Source organism: Silurus meridionalis, chromosome 15, assembly GCF_014805685.1.
Source record: "Silurus meridionalis isolate SWU-2019-XX chromosome 15, ASM1480568v1, whole genome shotgun sequence".
Taxonomy (NCBI): domain Eukaryota; kingdom Metazoa; phylum Chordata; class Actinopteri; order Siluriformes; family Siluridae; genus Silurus; species Silurus meridionalis.
Genome location: NC_060898.1, coordinates 23564643 through 23577231, shown reverse-complemented (window position 1 = coordinate 23577231; position 12589 = coordinate 23564643). Strand labels below are relative to the sequence as shown.

The following is a 12589-nucleotide window of genomic DNA, read 5'->3' as shown; positions in this document are numbered from 1 at the left end:
TTGAGAAGCCTGATTGCTTGAGGGAAGAAACTGTTACACAGTCTGGATGTGATGGCACATCAGGAACCGCTTCACTGATGGCAGGAGGGTGAAGAGTGTGTGTGACGGGTGTGTGTGTTCGTCCATAATGCTGTTGGCTTTGCGGATGCAGCGTGTGATGTAAACGTCCATGATAGAGGGGAGAGAGACTCCAATGATCTTCTCAGCCGTCCTCACTATCATCTGTAGGGTCTTGAGATCCGAGACGGTGCAGTTCCCAAACCAGGCAGTGATGCAGCTGTTTAAGATGCTCTCAATAGTTTCTCTGTAGAACGTTGTCAGGATGGGAGAAGAGGAGATGGGCTTTTCTCAGCCTTCTCAGCAATTAGAGATTGCAGAGGAAAGCCCATCTCCCTCCCCCCCATTCTGACATTATAATAAAGCACCACAGCAACAAAATTAACTAACTTGTGTAAAGTACATGTACAAAGCCAATGAAATGTAGAAACAGCTGTGTAGAAGCTTGAAACTGTGTGAGGAACAATGAAAATCTGCTAGTAGGTGAGGCTGTGAAAGACAGTTTTATGTCACATGTCCAACACCCTGGCAAGACTGAGCACAGCAACAAGACACAGGGGGGTCACCAGCATGACCTCTCCCAGTCAATGATCTCGATGCTGACTGGAGTTTCAAGATGTACTGTTCAAGCTATTTTGAAAAACATTGGCGACGTTGAAGACCATAGATGCAGTAGTCGGCAAAAAAAACCCATGATATAGTGGTGAAAAGACACATAATAATCTTTGACATATGAAGATGTCTAAAAGTGTCATCAGCAAAGAAACAAGGTTGCTAGAGGGCTGGAAAGCAGTACAATAATGAGTGTTTGCAGGCAACAGTGAAGCATGGTGAAGGTTTCCTGCAAATGTGGAGCTGCATTTCTACAAATGGAGTTAGAGATTTGGTCAGGATTAATGGTACTCTCAGTGCTGACAAATACACGCAAATATCCTTCATGCAGCACCATCAGGGAGGCCAAACAGTTAAAACAGTCCCTTAAATGCTCTTTGAACTTTAAACATTATTGGAACCAAATTGCTGTAAAAAAAACAATGTATGGTCTGATTATGGTGATGTTACATTCACTGTAATACCTTAATTACTCAGTGAAAGAGATCATTTTTAACCTAAATCAGAACGTATTTGAAATACACAAGAAGTATGTTTTAAAAGAGACTCATCAGCATCAGACTTTGGTTTTTCTTAATACTGTTGGCATTTTGAAAGTAACTTCACCACCACTTTAGACTAAAATGTACATAATGTTTAAAAAAAATACATTTTTAGATGCCTTTTCCTAATGCGTCTAAAGATCTCAGCTAAGTTGGGTGATGGCACTCAGTTCTGGGTTGTAAATGTATATCGGATTTCCAATATTCTGCATAAAATGTGAAATAATAATTGAAAGACCAACCTTGTTAAGATGCAATGATCTATTTTATATTGTTTACCGTGTCTCTGCTGCATTGCCTGGCATCAGCAAACATAAAATGATTTCTGAACCTTTCTAATCCTTTCTAACCTTTCTAAAAAAAAATTAATAAATAAATATGTAAACCCAAATAATTTGGAGAAGAGAATCCTTCTGGAGACAACATTTTCAGAGACCAGAATTCTGTAACCATAATTACTCTATGGCAAGATGCTCAATACATTAATACAAAAATAAATTGACAACATGGGGTTTGTGTTTGATCCTTGAAACTTTAAAAGGGTTGCTTTTTCTTTGCATGATTTACTCTGCATTCAGCTTCATAATTAATATGCAGGACGTGTGTAACAGCTATAGCACGGCTGCATGTACACTCACTGAGCTCTGATTCTCTTGCCATGCTTCTAAAATGTTACAGCAGATAAATGCATTTTCTATTTCAGTGAGATCAAATTAATGGTTTTATCGCACACTATAAAAACATCTTTAGTCGTCGGTGTTGCGCTAGCGTGTCAGATAGCCCATTATCAATTATAGCTAAATATAAGGTAACTAATATAAGTGCATTTTCATGCATGGTCTAAACACTTAGGACCACAACTTGGATCTCTTTTGGAGCAGGGCTCATAACCACACCCATAACCAACAATTTTCCTTGGCATATAATCATACAAAAAATTATTGCAAGACTTGTTTACTGTGATGCTCCTAGAACAAGCAGTAGCTCCACAAAGTGGTGATGAATGCTTACTTAAGTCCTTTTACCAGATTACACAAAAAAAAAGATTATATTATTATATTATTTCCTAAATATTTTAGGAAAACCTTTAAAGAAGTGTAGAGATTATTATAAAAAAAAAAAAAGAACTAAATCATGAATGAGATTTTCAACAAGCACACTTGAGTGGTCAGGTCCCCACAAATGTTTGGCCATATATTACGAAATGCGAATTACGGATTTATTGTGGTTCTAAGCACCAGATTTTGCTGTGATTTATAACCGACAGGAACTCTGCAAGAACACACAGCTATTGAAGAGAAATAAATAAATTCATTTGTTTGAATGCTGGTTGCTTTTAAGATCATTTATTGTGCATTAATGTTTATAGATTAAATAGATCAAGATTAAAGTTCTGTTCATATTTGCCCATTCAAAAAACAACGTTAATACCACCACAGGTTCAAAGATACTTCAGTTTGTATAAGCTTATTCAGTACACCATAACAATTCAACCTGTTTTTTTCCCTTTTTTTTCCCTTTTATTTTTGTGGACAGATAACTACAGCTGCACCTGCTCAGTCAGTGCCATCCTGGCTCCACTGATAACACAGTGTTTTTTTCCATCACCACTCAGCAAGCATGTTTATGCCTATAGTACTCAGCAACACAAATGAAATCCTCCTGTAATTAAGCACAGGCAAAAACAATGAGTTTTTAGTAGCTTGAGCTTTTGGCCCAATCAGACCTGTGACTTGTGGATAAGTCACAGGCCTGTGTATAGAAGATGTGTACGGAAGAATTCCTGATTACAGGGGTCTCCCTTTCCTCTATCAAGGACATCTTTCATGTACACTGCATACGTAGAGCATCTACCATCCCTCTCACCCATCCCTTAGTCTGTTTAAGCCCCAGCCATCACGTGTCAAAACCAGCACTACAAGTTTCTGCAACAGCTTCTTTCACAAAAGCTATCAGAGCCCTAAACACCCTGGTGCCATCCATGACCTTGCTCCCACCTCCTTAACTGTGCACTAAGGACATTGATAACCACTCAATGGACATTAAAAGACACTTGCACTCAGCCACTTTACTGTGCATCAAAAATGCACATTGGACATTGTATCACATGTGCAGAAATCTGCACTTAGGGACTTTTACCTGTTTACCATAGACATCCACTCATTCTGTTAAAATATGCACAATGGACATTGCACACACTTGCATACCACTGACTGTGCACTTGCACTTTACTTGTTCTACTCTGTTCTTACATGAATATATTTACTCTATTACTCTTACTGTTTATTTATGTCTAATGTTCACTTTTACTGTTAACAGTCTATGCAACTTGGTTTGTAGTAATGACATTTTGTTCCCCTTTCGGGAACTTCGAGCTGCATCACAACGCTTTGGGAAAGCCTCATGTACCTTGGTGGCCCTGATTCAGAGCGTAAACAGCCTGAGAGGCACATACGGCTGCAGGGCATTGCTCTAACCGCTCTGGCACAGGAGTCCAGACGGTTAGCCCTGCCACTGGATGTGGTTTAGGGCGCAGCCTCCCTCCAGCGGGTGTCTCCCTCCACCTCCGCCCGAAAGATCGCTGCAGATGAAAGAGACCCGCTGCCTCTCAGGAGGCCTCAAGAGAACAGAGAACCACCTTCTTGGGTGTAGTGTAGGGCTTGACCGTGATGCGGGCACAACTGTCTTCCGCCCGGATCGAAGTTATCCTCACAGCAATCGGGTCTTAAACACTTCCTCCTAGACCTGAGAGATCAATATGTGTTGGTCAATACTGACAATACAGCATCCCGTTCCCTCAGGGAACTAGGGTTACATACGTAACCTAGAAACATTCCTTTGTGTACTCTGTATGTGGAAGAATGACAATAAAGCTTAAGTTAAGTTTAGTTAAGTTGAACTGATGATAGGTTCCCCTTCAGGAACTCGGTCCAACGTAAAAACCCGTGGACATGCCTCCACAGCCAGTCAAATTTGAGGAGCTCTTGGAGGTAGTTACTTCTGCTGTGTCCAAGCTCAAGATCGCGAGAGAGTTCGGCTATGGGACGATCTGACCAGTGGCCAGGGAGGCCATGGTTTGCGGACCTGGTAGCCCTTCTCGACCACACTTCCTGAGAGATTTCTCTCAGGAGGGATCTTCTCTCTCAGACAACAATTCACCTCTGCCCAGAGCTGTGGAGACTGTGGCTGTGGCCCTTAAGAGGGCACAGCACCTAGCCTCCGGTCTCTCCACCATTCTCAAATCCAGAGCTCCCTCCACAAGGAGGTTGTACGCCGCGTGATGGCGCCTATTCACAAAATTGTGCAAACGGCACTACTTCGATCCAGTTAACTGCCAGCCCAGTGCTGGAATTTCTCCAACAACAGTTTACCAATGGTTGTCTCCTTCCACCCTGAATTCTTACAAGTCCGCCATTGCGGCCTGTCATGCTCCCCTCTTAGGGCATTCACTGTGTAAGAACCTTTCCTCTGCAGTACCCTGAAGGTTGAGGCCTCAGGTACAATCTATAGTGCCTGCGTGGGACTTGGCCATTGTCTTGGAGGCCATGTCTGAGCTTTTGACTGAGGTGCCTTTAAGGTTCCTCACAGTCAAGACTGTGTTTCTTCTGGCCATCCCCTTTCTCAAGAGAGTAGGGGATCTTTTAGGCTCCCTCACTCCTGGAATTTACTCCAGGTATGGCCGGTGCCTTTCTATACCCCAAAGCATTGTATGTCCCCAAGGTACCCTCGGTCGTCCCACTACCTGTTATGCTCCAGGCATTTTTTCCTCCTTCTTTCCAGGCCTCAGACCAGTGCAAGCACTGGACACATACGTCCACAGAACAGAACCGTGGAAGGAAGTCGGAGAAACTATTTATCTGCTATGGCCCTCCAAAGAAGGGTCTCCTTGCGAACAAGCAGATCCTCAGCGGGTGAATTGTGGATGCTATCTCATCTTCTTATTAGTCCTCTGGTAAGATGACCCCTTTCCGGGTCAGAGCATCTTTGCATCTTTGAGGACAGATGTTGCATTTCCGTTTGAAAGCATTAACTGAGCTAATCATATATCCTTGTTGGTGTATTATGCAGTGGTAATTGAGAAAGTCTGGGAAAGCATCGTCCTCCCTGCACTTGGAAATAAATCTATTCGAGCAGCCAAACATCATGGTGATGGACACAAATGTGCACTGGAAGCTGGGTTTTCTCAATAAAGTTTTTGAACGACTGAAAAATGTCCTCTTCTCATGTGTGTTCTTTCATGGGCAGTACTGTTAACAGCTCCTCTTTTTTTTCACGGAACAATGACTCAGCTGCTTCAACAAATGCCTCTTTTACCATCTCTCGATCTTGGAAAGACTTTTTGTGCTTAACAATAGAAACTAACCTGGAATGATGCTTTGATAGCTACCTTCACTTTTGTGGTCAGTTGTGAGAAAAATGACTGCTGTCCAGACAACTGGGCTTTTACCTTTCACTTTTTTACCTTGCTTTTCGGAGGCAAGTCAGTGTCGTAGTTTTTGTGAACAGTCCGAAAATGCCGCTGCACATTTCCCATCTTCGGAATAGCAATGGTAGACTGGCAGATGAGGCAAACGCACTTCGAAGGAAACATTGTAAAAAAAGTCCTCCTCCCATTCAGTATGGAAGTGATAGATTTTCATCTTCTTACTTGGTCTAGCTTCCCCACTCATTTTTACCCTTTTTAAGTTTAGAAGAAAAAAAATAGAGGCTAACTAGGCAACTCTGTAGCTTTCTAGAGTTTTGCCGAATTTGGCACGCTTGTACATGCATGCATGGTAAATGTGTCAGAAAAGATCAGATGTCAGATTGGCTGCCCTGTTTGTCAAATTTCATAGTGAAGATGGGTGACAGTCTGAACTACGGTATATTATTTTAATGTCATGTGATTTACTTACACTACCTTTGCAATCGACCGGTAGATCGCGAACAACATATTGGGCACCCCTGCTCTAAAGCAATGCTTTAACCCAGCTTGGAAAACCTCTGTATGACCCTGACCACTGTACTGTAACTCAAGCGGTCAGTATGAGAGAATTGTACTCAAAGCTACAAATTTTAACAGCTCTAATAAAAGATACACAAATTTGTATGGTCCTGTCAAGCAGACAAAAACATAAACATGATGAGAAGAACAGTAGGATAGAGAACAGACTATTAGTCTGTCCGTAATCACAAGAGCAGCCAGGATCTTGTATATAACATGTCTGTTCTTTCAAATTGTCCTGACAGTATGCAGTATAAAAAAAAAATCTTTGTCACAGTTGATTGAAAAAGCAAAAAAGCGACCAGAATTAAAATGTACTTTGAACAGTGGCTGTTCTAGAAACTTGTGATTTTCCCCTGGTGTAATTAAGAGGCAAATCAGTAGGGAGGATTAAAACATTCAAAGCTAAAATTTCAATCTTGACAGGCTCTCCTTGGCTCCACTGAACATTTACACAGTTCTGAGAGAGCTTAGGAGAATATGTACAATGAACGAAACACACTTTTAATAATGCATCAAAAAAAGGGTCATTTGTACAGTAATTTTTTGATAGAATTGGATAATGATCCATCCCTTGTCAGATTTTTTGGTATAAGAAGTCATTCTTGTTTAATGTGCCTGTGGAAGTGCTGAGAATTTGCATGGCCATATGGGTTTTTCATATCGAGTTCTCCGTATTTGGCCTGCAGTCTGCCCCCTGTAGTGCCATAGGAGAGCATAATCAGACCCAGGCTCTCCAAACTGCCCACTGGAACTATTAGCGAATTAGGGGGGTCTGAAGCCGACAGAGCGATTACTCAGCTAGTGAACACTGCTGCTGTGAGTTCTGTCACAAAAATATGAGGTGATTAACATGGTAATCTCCTCAGAGGGGTCATATTTAACAGCATAATCATGATCAAGGTGGAAATGATGTATCTGAAATCACTGCCATGATATCCAGTGCTGCATATCTAGTACATAATATTGTATTATATTAATGTTTTTCTGAAAACTTCTGATTGGATGGAACACAGGAGTCATTCCTTTCAATTGTACATGCACAATCTTTCTTTCTCTCTAGTTCTATTTTCCTAATAACCATTTATTAAACTTTATCCAAATAAATGTAAACTTATGGCACTATTTTATTCCTGTGCAGCACAATTCTAGATCCAGCAACCGTTAATACAATAATGCCCTTGTAGCAGAATGAGCACAAACCTTCACAAGCACACTAAAAAATCTAATGGAACATCTTCCCAGAAGAGTGGAGGTTTTTATAACAGCAAATGAAGATTCATTGTGGAATGGAATGTTCAAAAAGCACATTTAAATAATAATATAAATAATATATTCTCGTTGGTGCCCAATGTTTATCCATAGTGTGTTTATATATATATATATATATATATATATATATATATATATATATATATATATATGTACACATCTAGACTTTGTAATTTTTCAAGGTTTTTCCTCCCCTTCACATCCTGTGAAAGGATCTCTTGTGTTTCTTCTAAGGTCATTCAACAGGTTTTCGATAGGATTGAGGGCTAAACTCTAGCCAGACCTTTCCAGGACTTTGATTTTTCTTTTTTTTTTAAGTCAATTTCTTTGTCTTTGTTAATTTTGATGTGTGCTTTGGGTGCAGGTGCTTTTTGTTTTCAGTGCATTTCAGACACATATGAATGTGTTAATGATAATGATAAAATGATTAAACATGCAGACACTTTCACTAACTGGTAAAAATGCTGCATATGTGGACATTAGATAGTGTTAGAAAATGCATTTATGCAGCTTTGATATGAGAATCACTATAAATTCATCATCCAGAGACTGTCTCTGCCAGAAAGCAGTTACTGACTGCATAGCTCATTATTACACCCTTTTCTTCCCTATACTGTTTAAAACCCCAAGAAACAAACCCAGTGTTGTGCTATTTATAACCATAATAACCAGGTATTGCTTACAACCCCTACATTATTGGTATAGCCTATTTTCTTATAGACACGAGAAAAAAAAACACTATTGGGACCCCTGATTGGTAATAAAAATAAAAATGATAATCACTGCACACATGGCACTATAACTTCCCCTCAAACCCTGTAACCCATTGAACATGACAGCATTGTACTGAGACTTCTGTTTGTTGCCTAGGTCACCGTACCACTGATGCTTGGGATTAGGAGTGGAAGTGAAGGGGTAGTAAAGGAGGGAAGTCAATGAGCAATCTATATTACAGGATGGCAGGAGTGAAGGGGCAATCTCCCCCTCGTCGCTATTGATTTTTTTGTCACTTCAGCCCAGGGTGCTGAGACTGATCCCAAACAAAACAGACAGCAAAAGGCTCAAGATGTCCATGCTCATTAACCTGAGATTGTGCTTCAAATGCTGGAGATAATGAGTGTGTGTATGGGGGGTGCAGGATCAGCAACTATCTGGTATGCAGGCACATTCATAGAAAAAAATGGAGTGTGGAGAAGAATTGTTTCATCGAGCTGTGAGTGTTTCTTGATACAGGGGATCAACTAAGACAACTTTATTCATTAGCAGAGTCTGCACTGTAGAGATCCTGATTTGAAAGCAAGTGATGATATGAGCGGATGTAGTAGAATGCAGAAATGATTTCTGCTCACGCTCTTCCTTTTCTTTGAGATGAGCGTTAAATATCCACTTAATGTAAAGTCGATAAAGCGTAAGATGAAAAAGGAAGCGCCACTGGGGTGAAGTCTGATGATACTTTGTGGTGGCAAAAAGGTACTTGGCAGGGTGTGTGTGCACAAGTCAGCCTTCTTTGCCTTCAGAGTGTTTGAGGTCACCTTGTTAGCATGCACAGTGAGCCAACTGTGTTTTTTTATTCTGTCCCCAGAAAACATTAATTCCATGGTTTTACCATCAATGAGGAAGTGTCAGTAGTCATTTAGACATGTTTGAACGATGTACTCACAAAGGAGCACAGCTCCAGGGGCTTTAATGGCAGTACCTTTGAAGCCTGGAATGCCAAGGATATGGCAAATGGATGAAGGGATTTGTGGTGAAGGTTGTTATTATCTCATCTCACCCAGCATCTTTGAAATGCCAGCTGGTGGTAATGGAGATAAGGTGGGGGAGGGAGAGGGTCACTAAAGAGAGGTAGTACTCACACATCATTATGTTGTGCAATGTATGGAACACAATCCAGTTTACAGATTGAAACAAACATTCTCCATGTTGCCACCCTGTGTTTTCTAAATGTTTACCCATAACTTCATTAAGAGAAAATTATTTAAAACTGGGCTCTACTCATGCACGTCTGGAGAGGCTGAACTTATACTCACAGGCACTGAGCAGCAAAACGTAGAAGAATCAGGAGGATGCACTATTTTTTATTTATTTTGCCAGTTTCTCTCCAAATTGCCCCCACTAGCTCTACACTATCATACAACATCTACCAACTGAGAAGACTGGGGGCTACAGCATGAAGTCAGCCAGCCATATCTTGCTCAGAGATCAGCGCTATACTGTCAGGACCTTGCGATTTCGTGGTGCGATCTTGCTGTTTTTCCCGCGCCACCCGGTATATAAGGACATTAAGACTTTAGCTTAGGGCCAGATTATTTTACCGGCTCCCTAGCCCTTGAAATTTTTCTTGCCACCCGGACTGTTCTGGTTCTGATTCTGTTCCTGATTCTGATCCTACCACTGTTCTTGACCCCGGTTCCTTACCTCTGTTCTGCTTTGGCTCCCTAGTACCTGTTTTGGACTTTGGTTTAGTTTTGGCCTTTTTGTTTTTGTTGTGCCTTTCATGTTCTTTTTGCCGATGTTTGTATTTTTGGACTGTTTTTTGATTTTTAATTTTGGTTTTCCTGCATTGCTCTGTCTCCTGGCACTTGGACTTGGGACTGTTTTATTGGACTTTGTTTTTGCCTTTGCTCTATTGCTCTTTCTGCTGGCTTTGGGTATTAGGACCATTTTTTTGGCCTGTGTTTTTTCCCTGACCGTCTTATTCATTAAAAACAGTTTTCACTGTACACCTGCTTGCATCCTACATTTTTGTCAAGTCTCCAACTACCTGCATCCTGACATATCTACACTCTACCACACACAGGACCTCAACTGCCTATGACATGGGAGCGAGAAAACCCCCCTCCCACCCAAAATGCACAGACAAACTGAAGCTCATGATATAATGGTTGGAGAAATGGGTCAGTGCAATGCATGTTTTTCTTGTACTTAAGCGACATAAAATTATGTATTTCATAACAATAAGTTTAATGATTTTTTCATCATCTTGGTTATTTTTACTTTAATCTTAGCAATTATTTGCAAGAAAATAATGAGCCCATGTTTAAAGGGAACAAACACAGGTTCATCAAGATCAATCCAAAACTCAAGCTTTTTTTTTTCAACTTTCAGAAAAAAAGAATCATTAGTACAGTTACCAGTGCAACAACAGAATACTGCACCTTTTTCACAAAACAAATCCTTCGTAAATGAGATGAGAAGTGGGCGAGGAGAATCGTTCTGTTATGTGCTACTGAATAAAATTCAATATGTCATGTCCTCTCCCTGCTGACATGTTAACATGGTGTAGTGTGGTTCAACCACCTAATGAATATTACCTGGGTAGAGCCGTGAAGAGAAGGGGCCCTTATCCTTTTATCATTCCTCTTGTCTGTCCATTTCTCATTTTCTTTATGTCTTTCTGTCTCACGGACTAATGCATAGATTCGGATTAATACATTTTATGGAAAATGCTGTGTGCAATAAAGCTAAAAGAGGTCTGAGATAAGAAGACCTGCAGTGTCCCTGCAGGTATGAACCATACATGCCAAGTGACAGCAGCAGCTACCCACAGCACATCCTCTGAATTCCAGAAAGCAAAACAGATTTTTTTTTTCCAAGACACTTTTCTTATATCTACAGAAAGATTCTGTAGCAGAAACCAGTTTGTGTAGGGCTAACTATGAGTCCACACTAGGAAGAAATAAGTTTCTCAAGAACTTCATGTCTTACGGTATTACACGTAAGTGTTAATGTTGACTCTTGTGGTCATGTATTGTCCGTCCATCATTTTAAGTCCAGATGAGATACAATAATTGGTGAAATGTATAACTTACACCACACTGTTTACTTCTATATATATTTTACTTTGTTTAAAAATTTAATATGTATTTTAATATTCAAATATTCTGGAATTCTTAAATGAAGTGTGTGTGTTTGTGTGTGTGTGTGTGTGTGTGTGTGTGTGTGTGTTTGTGTGTTTGTGTGTTTGTGTCTGTGTGTGTGTGTCCATGTGTATGCTGTCAAAATTAAGGCGTTAATTACGAATTAATGCTAATTCATTTTAATGGCACAAATTTTATTAACGATTAATGCAGCTGGCAGTTCTGTTTGACCATTTTTAATACAAATATAAATAAATATTTAAGAGCCCAAATTAAAACCTTTAACAAAACACACATTTATTTACAACGTCCATTCTTTACTCAAAAATAAACTCCCCAAAAACAAATGTGTTTTTAGCACTAAACAATTGTTTTACTGATGCCTCTTTACTGAAGTCTCAAATCAGGCACCAAAATCTGGCATGATGCACACATCCGGCAATTAAAAGTGTCCGTGTGGAAACATAGCAAAATTACTGTTTGGTGTTCTAATGATTTACCTAATTTAAAACATTTACAAGATTATTTTGTCTTCATGCTTTATGGTGAGTTTGGTTTTACTTAGGATAAACACACATTTGCATAAAGGATTTAGATTTATCCATGTCCATGTTGATTAGAGTGTTAAAAACATAGTATTAAAGTATTAATTTGAGGTACATTTAGAAAAAGATAAATATGTGTGATTAAGTTGTGATTAATCAAGAGTTTACTCATGACAGCCATGCGATTAAATATTTTAATCTATTGACAGCCCTAAAAAAAGAGAAATAAAGTCAAACTTTTTTTTTGTGGTGGAAACAGGCTTCTAAAGAATTCAGGCTAAAGAAAAACGAAAGAAGTTTCCAAAGTTTGCGATTATTTCAAACAAAAACATAAAGAAACATTGCACAGTGGGTTTACTTTTTTAAATATTTATTTATGATTTTTTAATGATATATTTGTATTTGAATTTGATGTAATATGGCAATTAAATGCACTTAATGAGTTTAGTTTTTACAAATATTCTTGTATGAAATTCTGGTATGAAATTATTCCTTAGTCCGAATTTGCTGTTCTAATAACCTCCACTTTATACACTTCATCCCAAAGGTGCTTAATAAGGGTAAGGTCAGAACTCTGCAGAAGGAGATCTTCCACTCCAACTCATATAAAACTGAAGGTTCCAGCTACAAAAACTCTCCAGAGACACCAACGTTCTCTGATACATCTTTTCAAGCTTTGTTTTCCTTCAATAAGAAGAAACCATGTTTTTTTCCCCC

General features: G+C 39.6%; 1 protein-coding gene across 4 annotated transcripts in view; it reads right to left on the bottom strand.

The window, feature by feature from the left end:
- The window catches only part of LOC124398116 (gamma-aminobutyric acid receptor subunit alpha-3-like), a 109687-nt gene that overhangs the window by 73309 nt on the left and 23789 nt on the right, over positions 1 to 12589 (bottom strand). The window lies entirely within an intron of this gene.